General features: G+C 42.1%; 1 long non-coding RNA gene across 1 annotated transcript in view; it reads right to left on the bottom strand.

Annotated features, from left to right (window-relative positions):
* LOC125140823 overlaps positions 1–21,907 on the bottom strand; it is a 29,541-nt gene that overhangs the window by 4,820 nt on the left and 2,814 nt on the right. Inside the window, exon 2 of the long non-coding RNA XR_007140076.1 lies at positions 20,463–20,534. This is a non-coding gene — a long non-coding RNA (uncharacterized LOC125140823). The remainder of the gene's footprint in view (positions 1–20,462; positions 20,535–21,907) is intronic.

The raw sequence follows: 21,907 nt of genomic DNA, 5'->3' as shown, positions 1-21,907 counted from the left end.
TTGTGTATTAGGGCCTTTCTAAAGCTACACAATGACCACATATGTTAAACGCATTAGTCTGGAGCGTTCAAAGGTTCTCCAGTGACAGTGTATACAAAACACGCTGCCCATTGTTCGATTGCGGCTGATGATTCAGTTCAGACGATGACCTCATCATCATCATCCTCCTCCATTATTTCCATTTATTGATAGCTGTGTTGTTTTTTTTGTATTTAATTTCTTTGTTTTCTAAGGGAAGACATTACAGCACGATATCCATCACTATGTGAACCAGTCGTTGTCAAGTCAAGTGTTCGATGTAGCTGTAAACGACTTTCCATCTCTCTCTCACACACACACACATTCGTTTTCTCTCCATCATGCTGCCTTTCTTTCATTCCACCTGGGCGGATTTTATTTTTGTGACTCACGTACAGTGAAAGCCGAGAAATGACAGAAAGAGCCGTACCTTCAGCTACGTTCCTAGAAGGTGACGGCCGTAGGTAGATTCCTCCTCCTTTTCCGCTGACATCACACGGGGGCTACGTTTTAATTACAGGCTTCGGTAATTACACACACACACACACACACACACACACACACACACACACACACACACACACACACACACACACACACACAAACACAAAACCCCACCAGAAAGTATACAGCAGTGCATAGTGTCTATATATCGTGTTTGAGTCAATTACAAAAGTTTGTACACCCCTAACATGTCACGAACGTGACGTTTACTTCAGCGCCACCAGAAGTTTAGTGTGTGTCAGGTTTCACAGATGCTTTCTCACTCAGTGTGTGTTAGGATGTGCATTCATTTATTCATTCATTTTCTACCGCTTATCCGAACTTCTCGGGTCACGGGGAGCCTGTGCCTATCTCAGGCGTCATCGGGCATCGAGGCAGGATACACCCTGGACGGAGTGCCAACCCATCACAGGGCACACACACACTCTCATTCACTCACACACTCACAAACTACAGACAATTTTCCAGAGATGCCAATCAACCTACCATGCATGTCTTTGGACCGGGGGAGGAAACCGGAGTACCCGGAGGAAACCCAGAGGCACGGGGAGAACATGCAAACTCCACACACACAGAGGTGGGAATCGAACCCCCAACCCTGGAGGTGTGAGCCGAACGTGCTAATAAAATACTATAATATATAATATACTAGACAGCGTGTCAATGTTTTTATTTATTTGTAATTTGGCTAAGCGCAATTTCACTCAGCAGATAAAACAAGTGTTAGTGACAACTCCTAGTGTGAGTATTTCAAGGACGAAATTAATTTAAAAATGTCTTAAGAGTTTAATAATTCATTTGTCATTTATTCGTTTGTTGTTGTTTTTTTGTCATCTTGTAGCATGTATTTAACTAACTCTAAGATTTCACTGGTTATCATCATCTGATGCGAAGAACATGCACCGATATAAAAACTCGCGTCTCAGACGTAAAAATCCCACAATCGCAATCATTTCCCACGTTCGCTCAGGGCAGGATGACTAGTTCCCTCTGTAACAAAGCACCTACAGCACCATGAGCGACTCCATCACAGTCTGCCAACGTTGCATCACCCCGCAATTAAATGACAGACCAAAAAAAAAAAAAAGGACAGAATGGAAGGGGACACTTAAGGTGGAGGCGTGCGCTCTACCTCAGAGAGGTGCTATATTTAGCTCAATATCCCTGTGTCTTCATTAGAGAGCACACACACACACACACACACAGTATTGAAACACAACCCTTAGCGTTTCCAATATCTAAGCAAGGGAATGTCCTTGGTCTGACTCATGCAGGGATGAGGGAGGACACAAATCATAGTGTGTGTGTGTGTGTGTGTGTGTGTGTGTGTGTGTGTGTGTGTGTTTGTGTGTGTGTGTGTGTGTGTGTGTAAGATGAAGGAGAGAGTGTATGTAGGTGTGATGAGAAAGGGGAAAAAAGGAAACATGGTGTAGCTCAGAAACACTCAAATGAAGAAGTATCATTAGACTTGAAACTTGATATCAAATCCTTACATGTAAAGCAGACACACTCACATCTGTATAAATAAATAAATAAATAAATAAATAAATAAATAAATAAATATTTAAGTTCCTACAATTCATTTGTCAACCTCAACAAATCCAAATACACACACACACACACACACACACACACACACACACACACACACACACACACACACACACACACACACATATATATATAAATCAGTTGTATTTTCATTGTTTACCTTTGAGACAGGAAAGACAGGAAGTGATGCATATTGTTTCTGCACCATCCTGTTCTACACAGGACCAACCCTAGATCTGTAAAGGTCACGGTATATATAAAAGAAGAAAGGGGTAAGAAGAAGGCAGCGGGGTTGTTTATTCCAACCACGTAAAGAATAGTTCGACTATATGTTCGACTTTATGTCCCCTCGCTAGCACAGCAGATCGCTAGCTAATCTAACCGATGCTAAGCTAGCTGCATTAATCCTGTAGTATTTGTGCTGTGTGTTTATACTGCACGCTTTATACCATGCTTTCCGGTAACGTAGTTAGTTGAAAAAGTTTCCGATGAGTAATAAAATGTAATAAAACTTTTCACATCAATTATCTTTGGACTTTTCTGCTTTGTAACACATTGTTTATAATGACATTTTCTCACTATGTTAATAAATTGCAACGGTACAAGGTTTTGACCGAAAAGAGGTGATTTTTTTTGGACTGTTGAAGGACGTAAAGGATGTTATAGTCATTCTGTGAGGTTGACTAAATCACAGGGCTCTCAAGTGTCACGCATTGAGAGTGACAGTCCCCTGTTTGAGGCCGTCTTTTGTCCCGCTCTCCTTCCACACATCGTATTTCTCACACAGAAAAACTTTTTGACTATTTATCATATATTTAATAAGCCGCAGCGCCGAAATGTATCAGTCCGCACCGCCGTCTCTGTGGAACTGAGCAGGAATCAAGCCCGTCTCAGTTCTTAGTCAAGCCTGACACTTATCAGCCAATCAAAAAAAAAAAGAGGCTACACAACAGCCAATCAGAAAATAGCACTATTGTATCTGGGTAAGATTTAACGCAACAACCAATGAAAAAAAACATTCAGTAGCGAGGGTATTTTCGATGGTCGGTGTGAACAAAACCTCAACACGAAACAGTTTGTCTCTGGACGGGACATTGTCCTCAATCATGTCCCTAAAAATGTCTGGGCTTGTGCTGAACTGTTCTAAATGGGAGCAACATTACACATGATAAAGGAGTCCAAAAAGGCAACAAGCACTTACAATAAACACCACCAGTCATTATCTCTCTCTCTCTCTCTCTCTCTCTCTCTCTCTCTCTCTCTCACACACACACAAACACACACACACACACACACAGACAAACACACACACCAACAAACACACACACACACACAAATTAATAAATGGAAATTCCGAGCAGTGATCCTTACAAAACACAACAACTCCCCCATTATTTTATTTATTATTATTATTATTATTATTTATTTATTTATTTATTTATTTATTTTGGGGGGGGGGGGGTTGGAGATGTCACACTTGCCTGTCTTCAAAACTTTGAGAGCCCTGCATTCGTGAACAGAACACAGGCTTCTCCACAGTGTTCTGAGGGGGTAATAATACCACCATGTGCTGAACACTCTGGAATAAGGAACTGAATATTATTATTATTATTATTATTATTATTATTATTTTTTAGAAGTAATTTCTGTTTGAAAAAATATCAGACACACACACACACACACACACACACACACACACACACACACACACACACACTGGCTTTAAACTCCTCAGGCTTATTAAACGTATGAAAAGCGATGATAGTGAGTGACTCAGACCTCATAACTAAATAGCACACATGACTCAGAGCAGCTATATGACTAACAGCTCAAACAGTCAATGACTCCAGCAGCAGTTTGTGCATCAAAGCCCCATTTAAAGGAAATAGAAACTGAGATTTTGCAACATTTCCTTCATTACATTTCACTACAAGAGGAAATGTCACGATTTGTTCGGGTCATAAGCTGCATGTCTGCTCTTAAACCGTACTCTTAGGAATATTAAGTGTATATTAAGTATTAGTGTGTTTGTCTAACATCTATTATAACGTGGGTTTTCTTTGATTAGACTCACACGTTGATACAGATCCAAAGCCTTATTTGCATGAATAAGATGCTAAAGACATTAGAGAATGTAAGTACACACACACACACACACACACACACACACACACACACACACACACACACACACACACACACACACACACACACACACACACACACACACACACACACACACACACACACACACAGTATCAGGAAGCCCATGATGCTGACCTTGACTTTAAACCCCATTGTACCAGTTTTTCGTTTCCCCGAAACTCAACACTGACTGACCAACACCCAGCTGACTTCAGCATTTGAGGTTTTTGAGTTCACACAAGGCAAGCCAAAAGTGTTGACATACATTAACTTAACCACCCAAACCCACACACACACACACACACACACACACCTTACACCTAGTCTGTGTTCTTAGTAGAAAGTTAGAAACCTGAAAACAAGATTAGCATAAGAGGGACCACTAGAGGGGTTTAAACAGGTAACGTTCATTGTTATGTACAGATTAAACACTTCACTGTAGAACATCTAGGACCATCCAGAGAACCCTGGAGGAACCGTATCTTTTCCATCACGTTAATAGGTTCTTCGGTTTAATGTATTTTTTTTTTTTAACAAACCCAATAAGAGGTTTTCCCTTTGGACAGCATTCTGTAGAACTTGTACTTGTTTGTGTTTACTGTGTTTATCTGTCCGTCTGTGCTAAGGCATACAGGGCTGGCTGAGTGTAGCGTCATGCTAACATGCTAAAGCATGAGTGAGTGTGTGGAAGTGGAAGTGGACTTGGAGTCTGGCTGAGATCCAACACCCACACTGTGAATACCACGTAACACTGTCATTTTCTGGAAATCAGAGATTTACAGAGAAGTAATGCAGCTGGGTTTAACACCAACACACACACACACACGCACGCACACACACACACACACACACACACAGTGGAAGTGGTCTACTGCGAAACTAATATCAGTCTAATAACATTCATTTAGACACGTTTCCTGTAAACAGAACATGTGTCCTAAATGGCAGCATTCTAAAGAAGTGTGAGGGTTCATGAGAACTCGTATCATGAGCAAAGAGTTACTAGAGGGGAAAAAGGACATCTATCTATTTATCTATCCATCCTTCTGTGACATTGGATTATTCACCATTTAGCTTTCAGACAGAGAGACAGACGGATATGATGATACAGACAGACAGAGACCATTAGACAGATAGACAGACAGACAGACAGAGACCATTAGACAGACAGACAGACAGACAGACAGACAGACAGACAGAGACCATTACACAGACGGACAGACAGACAGACAGACAGACAGACAGAGACCATTAGACAGACAGACAGAGACCATTAGACAGTCAGACAGAGACCATTACACAGACAGACAGACAGAGACCATTAGACAGACAGACAGACAGACAGACAGACAGAGACCATTAGACAGACAGACAGACAGACAGAGACCATTACACAGACGGACAGACAGACAGACAGACAGACAGACAGAGACCATTAGACAGACAGACAGAGACCATTAGACAGTCAGACAGAGACCATTACACAGACAGACAGACAGAGACCATTAGACAGACAGACAGACAGACAGACAGACAGACAGACAGAGACCATTAGACAGACAGACAGACAGACAGACAGACAGATATGATGATACAGACAGACAGAGACCATTAGACAGATAGACAGACAGACAGACAGACAGAGACCATTATACAGACAGACAGACAGACAGAGACCATTAGACAGTCAGACAGACAGACACATAGAAAGACAGAGACCATTAGACAGACAGACAGACAGAGACCATTAGACAGACAGACACCATTAGACAGACAGACAGACAGACAGAGACCATTCGACAGACAGACAGACAGACAGACAGACAGACAGACAGAGACCATTAGACAGACAGACAAACGGAGACCATTAGACAGTCAGACAGAGACCATTAGACAGACAGACAGACAGACAGAGACCATTAGACAGACAGACCGAGACCATTAGACAGACCGAGACCATTAGACAGACAGACAGAGACCATTAGACAGACAGACAGAGACCATTAGACAGACAGACAGACAGACAGAGACCATTAGACAGACAGACCGAGACCATTAGACAGACCAAGACCATTAGACAGACAGACAGAGACCATTAGACAGACAGACAGACAGACAGACAGACAGACAGACAAACAGACAGACGGGGCGAGAGGGAGACAGAAAACCGAAGTTCTTCAGCGGTTCATCGTGGTGCTTTCTGTAAACAAAAGAAAGACGTCTTGTGTAGAAACTTTACTCTTCCATCGTCCTGATATTACAAACCCAGGGGGGAAAAAACACACAAAGAGAAAGGAGACAGATATCTTTGGATGCACCAGCTTGTTGTAGCAACCTAGTCTGTTGTGTGTGTTGTGTGTGTTGTGTGTGTGCACGCGCACGAGCTAATGTTAACGAATGTTAATGTTAACTAATGTGCAGCTTGTAAGCAAAGGGGCTTTTCCTCTCAGCTCTTTCCTCTTCCTGTCTCTCTGACTGATAAAGAGCACCGGGATCACAGCTTCCTGTCCAGCTTTCCCGAAACAATCCACATCCTGACACGACATAAAGATTCCCTGTGTAAAGGACGTACCGACGCCACACAGTCGGCTCACGGGTTTGGTGTGTAATCGCAGGTCACGTGTAGGGTTTCAGGACAACCGTGTAAGGTTACAGTTAGCATGTGACACAATTCAGCTTCCTGTTAAACATCCAAACTATTAGCTAGTAGCTACTTATGTACATGTTTAGCGTCATATTCCAGTGACGCCACCACCAGGTCATGCTAGCTTTAATAAAAAACCTTAAATAATTTCCTGCGCTAGAGTTTAGCTCTCCTTTCTGGTGCTATTAGCTTGTTAGTCACTGAATAATTACTAAAGCTAGTATCCTACTGAGCCAGCTTGCTGATTAAATCACCTCTCGCTAATGACTAACAAAGCTGCTGTTACTCTCGCTAATGAATTGAAATAAGCCGCTGTTACGCTGCAACGAGGTAGCTGAACGTTAAGGACGCTCGGTCATCAGGAGAGGAGACGGGACGCGTCATCTAAACATTCTGGGTGCTTTCTGTGCTTTCTGTTCTGACTGAGAGTGAAACGGTGCAGTCATAGCTGTAGTGCAACAACAGGAGGTGGGAGTAGGGGGTGTGTGTGTGTATGTGTGTGTGTGTGTGTGTGTGTGTGTGTGTGTGTGTGTGTGTGTGTGTGTGTGTGTGTGTGTGTGTGTGTGTTTGTGAGACAATGAGCTGCACACAATCATAGTTATTCTGAAACTTGTACCAAGAAACACAGCACTCCATCTAAATTTAACACCTACACACACACACACCCATTAGTTCCTTATATTCAACGATGTGCAGAAATTACAGAAGTACAGAGTGAAACATGAAAAGGTAGGGTGTGTGTGTGTGTGTGTGTGTGTGTGTGTGTGTGTGTGTGTGTGTGAGAGAGAGAGAGAGAGAGAGAGAGAAAGCAAGAGAGAAAGTGAGAGAGAGAAAGCAAGAGAGAAAGTGAGAGTGAGAGAGAGAGAGAGAGAGAAAGCAATATATATATATATATATATATATATATATCTATATATCTATATATCTATATATATATATATATATATATATATATATATATATATATATATATAGAGAGAGAGAGAGAGAGAGAGAGAGAGAGAGAGAGAGAGAGTGAGAGAGAGAGAGAGAGAGAGTACCTATATTAACGAAACATACGTTTTGCATGAAACTGCAGAAATACGGTTCTGCCATTGTGAATAGTGTTTGATTAGCTGTTAGAGCACACACAGTCCATCAGGCCTGCATACTAACTGTACCACACACACACACACACACACACACACACAAAACAATGACTCACTGTGAAGCCTCAGCATTGTGTGCTATAACACACTGTAATATGTGTGATGTGTGTGGAGTATAGCAAAGAACCATCAGGGCTTCGTTATCGGAGTGTGTGTGTGTCAGTGATGAGTGAAAACGCACGTGTGTGTGTGTGTTTGTGTTCGCACACAAACACACACACAGATCGGTGTGATGTGTCAGTGACGTGCGTGCGTTGAAAGTGTGAAAGCTTACGTCGTGTTAGTCTGTATCAACACATGCGTCGCTTATGTCTTCGAAAATTGATGACGCACATACGCTCACACACACACACACACACACACACACACACACACACACACACACACACACACACACACACACACACACACACACACACACACACACACACACACACACCATAACAGCCATGTGTCACCTCGTGAAGTGTGTCTGTGTGTGTGTGAGCCATGTGGTATTGTTCGGCCTGAACCTGACCTTAAGACACTCATGAACTATTGACATACAGTGAAGAAAACCAACACACACACACCTTACTGACACAGTTTGCAGGTGTGAGTTTCACAGGAGGATAAATAACGTTTGCCTTTTATGAATATGGAATGAGGGGCGTGTCTATTTGTCAAATACAAAGTAGAAGGTGGAGTTGCACATCATGTTGCACATCCAAACCCCTGAATCCTGAACATTCTGTAAACTTGAATTAATTTTCCTCAAATACTCCATAAACCCCTCATTAGCCATCCTTTTACGCACGGCTCGATTTAACAGCGCTCGCCTGGGAGAGGCCCGAGAACTCCGTCATGTTGTTTCACACACCTCAGTGTGTTTACTGACTTCTCAGAGTTTGAACTGAATAAATACTGAATCCTGAAAGTTTAAGGCCTTATTCATTCATTTTCTACCGCTTATCCGAACTTCTCGGGTCATGGGGAGCCTGTGTCTATCTCAGGCGTCATCGGGCATCGAGGCAGGATACACCCTGGACGGAGTGCCAACCCATCACAGGGCACACACACTCTCATTCACTCACACACACACACACTCGGACAATTTTCCAGAAATGCCAATCAACCTACCATGCATGTCTTTGGACCGGGGGAGGAAACTGGAGTACCCGGAGGAAACCCCCGAGGCGAGAACATGCAAACTCCACACATACAAGGCGAAGGTGGGAATCGAACCCCCGACCCTGGAGGTGTGAGGCGAACGTGCTAACCACTAAGCCACTGTGTCCCCCGTCTTATTCATTTTGTCCGAACTATTCCTTAGTATCTTGAAATATAGATACGAATATAAATTACTGTAGCAAATGTGTGTTTATCTTCGAGATTCACAACTCAAAGCACATCAACACACGTTCTCGCCCCGTCTGACTCCTCCGACAGCCGATAATCCGTGACGCTTGACGTGCAGTTTCACTGATGGAAAAGTTAAGCGTGCAGTACAGCTGTCACTCAGTACAGCGGTCAGTGTTGCCAGAATGCGGTTGCTAGGCAACTAGGATTAAAAGTTCGTCCGTAGCGTTTCCTTTGGAAAAAAAAGATCGGAGGCGGAGACTTGGTGCTAGCGAATCTTGTAGCATTTGTTGCTTTTGTCTTTCAGATGGCACTGAAACCGGTTCTACAGAATCCCACCTTAAGCTTGTACTTCAATTACATTCGTAATCGGTAATTTAGTGAAAAGTTCAACAGCCTCAAATCACGTTTTCAAAAATACGTCAACAAAAAAAGTCAATTCTTCCTCTCCATCAAGTCTCCGGCATTTTATGCAAATGTACAAGCTTGATGCTTTATGCCCCGCCCACACGTCCTGAATCACCGAGCATGTGCTAGTGTGGATGTCTGCGCGGTTCCATTAAACTGATATTTAGCGTATATTAAGAAACCGGAGTTGTTGCTGATAAACACACAAGTGTAAGAGTTATACAGCAGCAGTGTATCGTGTTACACACTGCCGAACCTGCTGGGGGTTCATTATGTATGGAAATGCCATCTGCCTTCGAAGATTTGCACTGACGCTGAAACGCATCATTCATCATACACCAGTGTTGTCAAGAAAACTCTCTCTGACTCATTGCATTTCCTGTTGATCAGAGAAGGAGGTTGGGGTGAGAGAGTGAGAAAGAGAGAGTGAGAGAGAGAGAGAGAGAGAGAGAGCGAAAGAGAGAGAGAGAGACATACATCAAGAAGGACAGACAGACAGAGAGAGAGAGAAAGTGAGAGAGTGAGAGAGAAAGAGAGAGAGACATACATCAAGAAGGACAGACAGACAGACAGAGAGAGAGAGAGAGAGAGAGAGAGAGATACATCAAGAAGGACAGACAGATGAGAGGCAGACAGATAGAGAGAGAGAGACACAAAGGTAATGAATAAGTGTGTGTGTGTGTGTGTGTGTGTGTTATGCTCCTTTTGCCCAGAGGCAGTTTGAGTGCAGGTTCGGAGCCTAATTTAGAACCAGTTCTTTCTGTTTCGACCGCCAAAGCACCGGCTCTGAACCAGGAAAAGTGGTTCTTAAGTAGCACCAAAACGTCGCTGGTCTAGACTTAAAAACCCGCTTGAGTCAGCGGCTGTGGGCGGGGCTGTGGGCGCATTTGATAATGTACCTTAAGTATACTAATGTTTAATACACTTTTACTTTACCACAATATGATACATTATCAGCACACATGATAGTAGGTAGCTACATGCTGAGGCTAATTTTTTTCTGTGTTAACGATAAAGTAACGTTATGTACTTTATCGATCACAACCTCCGTTTATACAGATTACACGGAGCTGCACGGACACGTTTTATTCGCCGCGTTTGGATGTTAATGTAGGTTCACAAAGCCATGAGCATTAACAGTAAAGCAACATCCGCCATTGTTGATGTGTTTGTGTTTGTGTTTGCCGCTGCTGCGCTAACGTTGCTGTGTAATGTGAGACGTATACAGTGACGTCACACTCGGCCCTGTGATGGCTCTCTAACCGATGGAAAGGCAAACCGGTTCTTCGAAGGTTCGAAGGAACCAACTTTGAACCAGCACTAGCGCTAGCTCTGAACCAGCACCCGGTTCTTTCCGGTGGAGAAGAGACATTAGTTGAATTCCGATTCATTGACAGAACTGAAGTCATTACCACGCACAACTTGTGAGTAATACAGGTATGTGGTCTGTACATTTGTGTGTGTATCAAGATGAGTTGGCAGTAAGGTGGGGTGAGGTGTGTGTGCACTTTCAGTCATCCAGCAAACAGAACACACACACACACACACACATTGAGCGTTCTAACACTACTCGTGTTAGTGGGACAGAGTTTAGCTTTACGAAGGAAACATAGTGAACTGAAACGATTTCCTTTTTGAAACCAACGCAAAAGTGTAGAAGTGTAACACACAGGACTGTGTAGTGTGTAGAAGTGTAACACACAGGACTGTGTAGTGTGTAGAAGTGTAACACACAGGACTGTGTAGTGTGTAGAGGTGTAACACACAGGACTGTGTAGTGTGTAGAAGTGTAACACACAGGACTGTGTAGTGTGTAGAAGTGTAACACACAGGACTGTGTAGTGTGTAGAGGTGTAACACACAGGACTGTGTAGTGTGTAGAAGTGTAACACACAGGACTGTGTAGTGTGTAGAAGTGTAACACACAGGACTAGTGTGTAGAAGTGTAACACACAGGACTAGTGTGTAATGTGTAGAAGTGTAACACACAGGACTGTGTAGTGTGTAGAAGTGTAACACACAGGACTGTGTAGTGTGTAGAAGTGTAACACACAGGACAAGTGTGTAGTGTGTAGAAGTGTAACACACAGGACTATTGTGTAGCAGTGTAACACACAGGACTGTGTAGTGTGTAGAAGTGTAACACACAGGACTAGTGTGTAGAAGTGTAACACACAGGACTAGTGTGTAGAAGTGTAACACACAGGACTAGTGTGTAGAAGTGTAACACACAGGACTAGTGTGTAGACGTGTAACACACAGGACTGTGTAGTGTGTAGAAGTGTAACACACAGGACTGTGTAGTGTGTAGAAGTGTAACACACAGGACTGTGTAGTGTGTAGAAGTGTAACACACAGGACTGTGTAGTGTGTAGAAGTGTAACACACAGGACTGTGTAGTGTGTAGAAGTGTAACACACAGGACTGTGTAGTGTGTAGAAGTGTAACACACAGGACTGTGTAGTGTGTAGCAGTGTAACACACAGGACTAGTGTGTAGAAGTGTAACACACAGGACTGTGTAGTGTGTAGCAGTGTAACACACAGGACTAGTGTGTAGAAGTGTAACACACAGGACTGTGTAGTGTGTAGCAGTGTAACACACAGGACTAGTGTGTAGAAGTGTAACACACAGGACTGTGTAGTGTGTAGAAGTGTAACACACAGGACTAGTGTGTAGAAGTGTAACACACAGGACTAGTGTGTAGTGTGTAGAAGTGTAACACAGAGGACTGTGTAGTGTGTAGCAGTGTAACACACAGGACTGTGTAGTGTGTAGAAGTGTAACACAGGACTAGTGTGTAGAAGTGTAACACACAGGACTAGTGTGTAGAAGTGTAACACACAGGACTGTGTAGTGTGTAGAAGTGTAACACAGGACTAGTGTGTAGAAGTGTAACACACAGGACTAGTGTGTAGAAGTGTAACACACAGGACTAGTGTGTAGAAGTGTAACACACAGGACTGTGTAGTGTGTAGAAGTGTAACACACAGGACTGTGTAGTGTGTAGAAGTGTAACACACAGGACTGTGTAGTGTGTAGAAGTGTAACACACAGGACTGTGTAGTGTGTAGAAGTGTAACACACAGGACTAGTGTGTAGCAGTGTAACACACAGGACTATTGTGTAGCAGTGTAACACACAGGACTAGTGTGTAGAAGTGTAACACACAGGACTGTGTAGTGTGTAGAAGTGTAACACAAAGGACTAGTGTGTAGCAGTGTGACACACAGGACTAGTGTGTAGCAGTGTAACACACAGGACTAGTGTGTAGCAGTGTAACACACAGGACTAGTGTGTAGCAGTGTAACACACAGGACTAGTGTGTAGCAGTGTAACACACAGGGCTAGTGTGTAGCAGTGTAACACACAGGACTAGTGTGTAGTGTATAGAAGTGTAACACACAGGAGTAGTGTGTAATGTGTTGAAGTGTAACACACAGTACTGTGTAGTGTGTAGAAGTGTAACACACAGGACTGTGTAGTTTGTAGCAGTGTAACACACAGGACTGTGTAGTGTGTAGAAGTGTAACACACAGGACTAGTGTGTAGAAGTGTAACACACAGGACTGTGTAGTGTGTAGCAGTGTAACACACAGGACTGTGTAGTGTGTAGAAGTGTAACACACAGGACTGTGTAGTGTGTAGACATGTAACACACAGGACTGTGTAGTGTGTAGAAGTGTAACACACAGGACTGTGTAGTGTGTAGAAGTGTAACACACAGGACTAGTGTGTAGTGTGTAGAAGTGTAACACACAGGACTAGTGTGTAGTGTGTAGAAGTGTAACACACAGGACTAGTGTGTAGTGTGTAGAAGTGTAACACACAGGACTGTGTAGTGTGTAGAAGTGTAACACACAGGACTGTGTAGTGTGTAGCAGTGTAACACACAGGACTGTGTAGTGTGTAGAAGTGTAACACAGGACTGTGTAGTGTGTAGAAGTGTAACACACAGGACTGTGTAGTGTGTAGAAGTGTAACACACAGGACTAGTGTGTAGTGTGTAGAAGTGTAACACACAGGACTGTGTAGTGTGTAGAAGTGTAACACACAGGACTAGTGTGTAGAAGTGTAACACACAGGACTGTGTAGTGTGTAGCAGTGTAACACACAGGACTGTGTAGTGTGTAGAAGTGTAACACACAGGACTGTGTAGTGTGTAGAAGTGTAACACACAGGACTAGTGTGTAGAAGTGTAACACACAGGACTGTGTAGTGTGTAGAAGTGTAACACACAGGACTGTGTAGTGTGTAGAAGTGTAACACACAGGACTAGTGTGTAGCAGTGTAACACACAGGACTAGTCTGTAGCAGTGTAACACACAGGACTAGTGTGTAGCAGTGTAACACACAGGACTAGTGTGTAGCAGTGTAACACACAGGACTAGTGTGTAGCAGTGTAACACACAGGACTAGTGTGTAGCAGTGTAACACACAGGACTAGTGTGTAGCAGTGTAACACACAGGACTAGTGTGTAGTGTATAGAAGTGTAACACACAGGAGTAGTGTGTAATGTGTAGAAGTGTAACACACAGGACTGTGTAGTTTGTAGCAGTGTAACACACAGGACTAGTGTGTAGTGTGTAGAAGTGTAACACACAGGACTGTGTAGTGTGTAGAAGTGTAACACACAGGACTAGTGTGTAGAAGTGTAACACACAGGACTAGTGTGTAGAAGTGTAACACACAGGACTATTGTGTAGCAGTGTAACACACAGGACTAGTGTGTAGAAGTGTAACACACAGGACTGTGTAGTGTGTAGAAGTGTAACACAAAGGACTAGTGTGTAGAAGTGTAACACACAGGACTGTGTAGTGTGTAGAAGTGTAACACACAGGACTGTGTAGTGTGTAGAAGTGTAACACACAGGACTGTGTAGTGTGTAGAAGTGTAACACACAGGACTGTGTAGTGTGTAGAAGTGTAACACAAAGGACTGTGTAGTGTGTAGAAGTGTAACACAAAGGACTAGTGTGTAGCAGTGTGACACACAGGACTAGTGTGTCAGGACTTTTGGTAGTTCCCAGAATATCTAAGTCTACTAAAGGTGGTAGAGCGTTTTCTTATTTAGCTCCCAAACTTTGGAATAGTCTTCCTGATAGTGTTCGGGGCACAGACACACTTTCCCAGTTTAAATGTAGATTAAAAACTCATCTCTTTAGTCAGGCGTACACATAATACATCCCATAATATCATGCACCAGTACATCAGACCAGCACATTTTTATGAACAGCAGATATGTTAATCCCTTTCCACTGCTTCTCTCTTTGTACCTATCCCGAGGCATCCAGACACTGTACCAGCTCCCAACGTCCTCTGTGGGACGAAGCCTTTGGACGTCCACTGAACCGAGGCCGACTCTAAGAATCCTGAGACATCTCCAGTTAGACTCTGTGGTACTCAGGAGATCAGAAGTCCTTGAACCTCACACCAATACAACATTTAACTGACTGTATATTACAATCACACCCCCAGTGTCACCCATATGAGGATGGGTTCCCCCTTGAGTCCGGTTCCTCTCAAGGTTTCTTCCTTTACCAATTCAAGGGAGTTTTTCCTTGCCACTGCTGCCTGAGTCATCTCAGACTTGCTCATAGGGGAATAAATACATACACACTGTGAACTATATACATCTAATAATAATCTAGAATTTTTATTCTGTTAATTCTTATTTCTTTTATTATTTGTTAATTCCTTTATCATTAATTATGTTTACCTTCTGCTCTGTGTTTATGTTCTGTAAAGCTGCTTTGAGACAATGTCTATTGTAAAAAGCGCTATACAAATAAACTTGAATTGAATTGAATTGACTAGTGTGTAGCAGTGTAACACACAGGACTAGTGTGTAGCAGTGTAACACACAGGACTAGTGTGTAGCAGTGTAACACACAGGACTAGTAAGTAGCAGTGTAACACACAGGGCTAGTGTGTAGCAGTGTAACACACAGGACTAGTGTGTAGTGTATAGAAGTGTAACACACAGGACTAGTAAGTAGCAGTGTAACACACAGGGCTAGTGTGTAGCAGTGTAACACACAGGACTAGTGTGTAGTGTATAGAAGTGTAACACACAGGAGTAGTGTGTAATGTGTTGAAGTGTAACACACAGTACTGTGTAGTGTGTAGAAGTATAACACACAGGACTGTGTAGTGTGTAGAAGTGTAACACACAGGACTAGTGTGTAGAAGTGTAACACACAGGACTGTGTAGTGTGTAGCAGCGTAACACACAGGACTGTGTAGTGTGTAGACGTGTAACACACAGGACTGTGTAGTGTGTAGCAGTGTAACACACAGGACTGTGTAGTGTATAGAAGTGTAACACACAGGACTAGTGTGTAGAAGTGTAACACACAGGACTAGTGTGTAGAAGTGTAACACACAGGACTAGTGTGTAGTGTGTAGAAGTGTAACACACAGGACTAGTGTGTAGTGTGTAGAAGTGTAACACACAGGACTAGTGTGTACTGTGTAGCAGTGTAACACACAGGACTGTGTAGTGTGTAGCAGTGTAACACACAGGACTGTGTAGTGTGTAGCAGTGTAACACACAGGACTGTGTAGTGTGTAGAAGTGTAACACACAGGACTGTGTAGTGTGTAGAAGTGTAACACACAGGACTGTGTAGTGTGTAGAAGTGTAACACACAGGACTAGTGTGTAGAAGTGTAACACACAGGACTAGTGTGTAGTGTGTAGAAGTGTAACACACAGGACTGTGTAGTGTGTAGAAGTGTAACACACAGGACTGTGTAGTGTGTAGAAGTGTAACACACAGGACTGTGTAGTGTGTAGCAGTGTAACACACAGGACTAGTGTGTAGTGTGTAGAAGTGTAACACACAGGACTGTGTAGTGTGTAGCAGTGTAACACACAGGACTAGTGTGTAGTGTGTAGAAGTGTAACACACAGGACTGTGTAGTGTGTAGAAGTGTAACACACAGGACTGTATAGTGTGTAGCAGTGTAACACACAGGACTGTGTAGTGTGTAGCAGTGTAACACACAGGACTAGTGTGTAGCAGTGTAACACACAGGACTAGTGTATAGTGTATAGAAGTGTAACACACAGGACTGTGTAGTGTGTAGAAGTGTAACACACAGGACTAGTGTGTAGTGTGTAGAAGTGTAACACACAGGACTAGTGTGTAGCAGTGTAACACACAGGACTAGTGTGTAGTGTGTAGAAATGTAACACACTACTATACGGTCACGCTTGCTTGATGCTTGGACCCCTTAAGAACCAAAACATAAAAATATTTTTATTCAATTATCTTCGTTTCTGTGACACTTCAGTGTCAGTGTCATGACTGTATAGTGTGAAATGAGGTGGCTGCATTTCACAACATTGATCTCACTCACCCACAGGCTGGGGAGACACACAAACACACACAAACACACACAAACACAAGAAAGCTGACGTCAAACTCTGAAGTCAGCATCAGAGAAATGGTGTTCCTGACTTCACTGTTTTGTGTGTGTGTGTGTGTGTGTGTGTGTGTGTGTGTGTGTGTGTGTGTGTGTGTGTGTGTGTGTGTAGCGACCTAACTGAACACTTAAGCTCGACAATGCTGACGTTTCCATCTCGTGTGCATCTCACTGACTTGAAATGTGTGGTGAGCTCTCTGTGTGTGTGTGTGTGTGTGTGTGTGTGTGTGTGTGTGTGTGTGTGTGTGTGTGAGTGAGTGAGTGAGTGAGAGAGAGAGAGAGAGAGAGAGAGAGAGAGAGAGAGAGAGAGAGAGAGAGAGAGAGATTTGTGACAGTCATCCATCTGTCCCCTTACGCAGCACACAGGAAGTGGACACTTCATTGCGCACACACACACACACACACACAATCTCACCATTCTGAAATAGCCATGTTGTGTGTGTGTGTGTGTGTGTGTGTGCGTTTGTTGAAGATCTTGCTCACACCTGATGCAGCAGTGCTGTCTCTTCCGGTTGAGACTCAAACACACTCTGCACCACATTCACGTAAATATCACATTCTGTCCTCTGCGCCAATGAACACCAGTGCACTCTGTATATACAGTACGACATGCAGGGTATCCATACACAGGTACAACACCTACATACGTATAGACACTGTACATGTGTTTAGGGCACAAAATACCAGCTTCTACACCCTACATAGTGCACTATATGTCCCCTTCTACACTTTCTGTACCCATACGCAGCTTCTACACCTTACATGTCGTGCCACATGTCCGTTATGAGCTTCTACACAACATGTAGTGCACTAAATGTCCGTATGTCTCTTGCAAATATATTACAAGTAGGTTATGATATAATCCCCCTACAGGCCTTTAACATTCATTCATTCATTATTCTACCGTTCTCAGGCGTCATCGGGCATCGAGGCAGAATACACCCTGGACGGAGTGCCAACCCATCACAGGGCACACACACACTCTCATTCACTCACACACACACACACACTACGGACAATTTTCCAGAGATGCCAATCAACCTACCATGCATGTCTTTGGACCGGGGGAGGAAACCGAAGTACCCGGAGGAAACCCCCGAGGCACGGGGAGAACATGCAAACTCCACATACACAAGGCGGAGGCGGGAATCAAACCCCCAACCCTGGAGGTGTGAGGCGAACATTAGCCACTAAGCCACCGTGTCCCCCCCCTTTAACATAATTAACTTTAATATATACTGTACATGATGATGAGCTCCACCAGTTTCTCCACACTCTCTGGTCTCGAAGCAGCTTTACATTACGTCAGCTTTAGAAAAGAAGAAAGAGCTTCAACCAGCTACAATATTAACAGCGAGGTGAAGAGAAGGATGGATGGACGCGATGAGATGAGATCAGTTCCGGCTCACTGTGGGTTCGTCACCCCGAGCCTGAGTCATCACCGATTTACGTTAGATTCGTTTATTACCCTAAAATACGCTGAAATGAAAAATAAAAGGCAAAAGAGGAAATGAATCAGGAGAAAGAAGAATAGCAGAGTGTCAGAGGGGATAAGACCAGAGCTTCGCTTATCTGAGATAAAGAGAGTAAAATGATGCGTAGGAGCTGATTCAGAATGACAAAGAAGGCTAAACAGGTAGGTGTGTGTGGCGGGGTGGAGGGTGGGGGTGCTGAAGTCAGGACCGGACTCATCAGACATGTTGAATGAATCAGTAATAGCAGCTGGACGGAAATTCAATAAGACCTGCGTAATAAACCACCAGACACACTGTGTGTGTGTGTGTGTGTGTGTGTGTGTGTGTGTGTGTGTGTGTGTGTGTTTAAATCGATTAAATTTTCTATCAAAATTTTTACATTTTGCTTCAAAATAGTACTTTTGGACTGGAAAAAAAATCTTGACCCTGAATAAATGGAAATAGCTGAAATAATATAATATAAAGGGGGACACGGTGGCTTAGAGGTTAGCACGTTCGCCTCACACCTCCAGGGTTGGGGGTTCGATTCCCTCCTCCGCCTTGTGTGTGTGGAGTTTGCATGTTCTCCCCGTGCCTCGGGGGTTTCCTCCTGGTACTCCGGTTTCCTCCCCCGGTCCAAAGACATGCATGGTAGGTTGATTGGCATCTCTGGAAAATTGTCCGTAGTGTGTGTGTGAATGAGAGTGTGTGTGTGCCCTGTGATGGGTTGGCACTCCGTCCAGGGTGTATCCTGCCTCAATGCCCGATGACGCCTGAGATAGGCACAGGCTCCCTGTGACCCGAGAAGTTCGGATAAGCGGTAGAAAATGAATGACAATATAATATAATATAATATAATATAATATAATATAATATAATATAATATAATATAATATAATATAAGTGTCACGGATACGCCAGGTTCTCACGACACTTCCTTCAGATCTCAATCACCGGAGTTCTGATAATCATCACCTGGCGTCACTCAACACTAATTGCTCACAGACTATTTAAGCCACGCTCTCACCTTCATTCACCGTCCAGTCTCGTATGCTATGCTTACTAACTCGACTCTCTCATTCTTCTTCTCAGTAGCGTTTCCAGATCCTGTTCTGCATGTTACCAGATTCAACTCCTTCTCGAGCATGTGTTTATCGGAGCACGGGCGAAGCGTCCTTCACCACGTCTCCAAGCTTTGCAGCTTTACCTCAGACCTGAACTATCAATAAACACTGGTTTTGATTTCATCTGTTCGTTCATTGTCTTCTGTTCGTTACAATAATATAATATAATATAATATAATATAATATAATATAATATATAAGATAATTGTGAACTTATTTTGTCTAATCAGAAAATTGTCACACTTTAGAAATACATTTCTCCTCAAAATAATGTTTTTGGTCTAACAAAAAAATAGCAGTTTATCCTATAGTATAATATGAAACATATGTTAATCTTTTTTCCAGTAAATTGGCTTCTCATACAAACAAACAAATAAATAAATAAATAAACACTTTTCAGAATTTTCACTATATAGACTTTTCAAAATTTGTCCTTTTTTGCCTCACTTAATCCGTCGAACCTTTTTTCTTTCTTAAAATGTTGTATGTTTTGTCTGTTTTTTTTGGAAACTTGAATAATCAGCTTTTTCTTTTATAATCTTTAAAAAAAAAAAAAACGAAGCAGAAGAAAAAGCTCTAGGAGTAAAAAAGTAACCTGAACTGCAACAGAACTGCAAGGATACCGACAGTTAAGCAGTCAAAAGACTCAGACATGAGGACATTTAGTAGTTTTAATAATAATGAATAAATCTTCTCACCAAATATCTTTAGTATAAACCTTTTCCCAAAACCATGTCCAGTTCTGACGCAGTAATGGGACGTCCCGTCTTCTGTAAACATAAAAAAAAAAAAACATTTTCCATCTCTGAAAAACTGGAAGGACTTCGTTTCTGGGAATTATATCAACGTAAACTTCCAAAATAGTCAAACAAATAATTAAAAACCCAAACAAGTAGCTAAAAAAAAGACAATGGAAATCAATTCAGTAAAAATCCCTGACATTGTTGTTTTTTTTTTTTTTGTTCTTGCTTCATTTCCATTACTTTTTGGTCACTGAGTTACCGTCTATATTTTCTGGATATTTTTTAATAATTTACTTTTATTTTATTTTTTTTTTGTCACTTTTCACAATTTTAAATATTTTCCGTGGCATACCTTTTCACATTAATATTTTGGCTTTCGTTTAATTTATTATTATTGTGGAGTTTATTTTTATTTGTTTGTTTGTTTATTTGTTTGTTTGTTTGTGACTACAGATATCCAGTAGTTAGGAATAATCTCACGGTCGACGTTTACGCACAATAGGGAGTCGTTCTCAGTAAGAATGAGTCACGCACTTATAGCACCTTCGAGGGAGTGAGGCATGCAGGGAGCCATTAATCAGGTATGACACATTACGTCCATCAGGAACATAAAAGCCTTTCGCTTCTGTCTTTACTAGGTGAGAGGACATGAACGACGGTAGTAGATATATTTGTGCTTAACTGTATATCCAACACAGCATCGTTTGGGAAACAGCCGTAAACAAAGACATGACAAGTTCCGGAATGTTCATTAGTTATAACACATTAGTTATAGCTCATTAGTCATTAGTCATAACACTTTAGTTATAGCTCATTAGTCATTAGTTATAACACATTAGTTATAGCTCATTAGTCATTAGTTATAACACATTAGTTATAGCTCATTAGTCATTAGTTATAACACATTAGTTATAGCTCATTAGGCATTAGTTATAACATTAGTTATAGCTCATTAGGCATTAGTTATAACACACATTAGTTATAGCTCATTAGTCATTAGTTATAACTTATTAGTTATAGCTCAATAGTCATTAGTGATAACACATTAGTTATAGCTCATTAGGCATTAGTTATAACACATTAGTTATAGCTCATTAGTCATAAGTTATAACTCATTAGTTATAGCTCATTAGTCATTTGTGATAACACATTAGTTATAGCTCATTAGTCATTAGTGATAACACATTAGTTATAGCTCATTAGGCATTAGTTATAACACATTAGTTATAGCTCATTAGGCATTAGTTATAACACATTAGTTAGAGCTCATTAGGCATTAGTTATAACACACATTAGTTATAGCTCATTAGTCATAACTCATTAGTTATAGCTCATTAGTCATTTGTGATAACACATTAGTTATAGCTCATTAGTCATTAATGATAACACATTAGTTATAG

This window comes from Tachysurus fulvidraco, chromosome 1 (genome assembly GCF_022655615.1).
Source record: "Tachysurus fulvidraco isolate hzauxx_2018 chromosome 1, HZAU_PFXX_2.0, whole genome shotgun sequence".
In the NCBI taxonomy this organism is placed as follows: Eukaryota; Metazoa; Chordata; class Actinopteri; order Siluriformes; family Bagridae; genus Tachysurus; species Tachysurus fulvidraco.
Note: the sequence above shows the minus strand (reverse complement) of the source record. Positions and strands in the feature narration are given on the sequence as shown.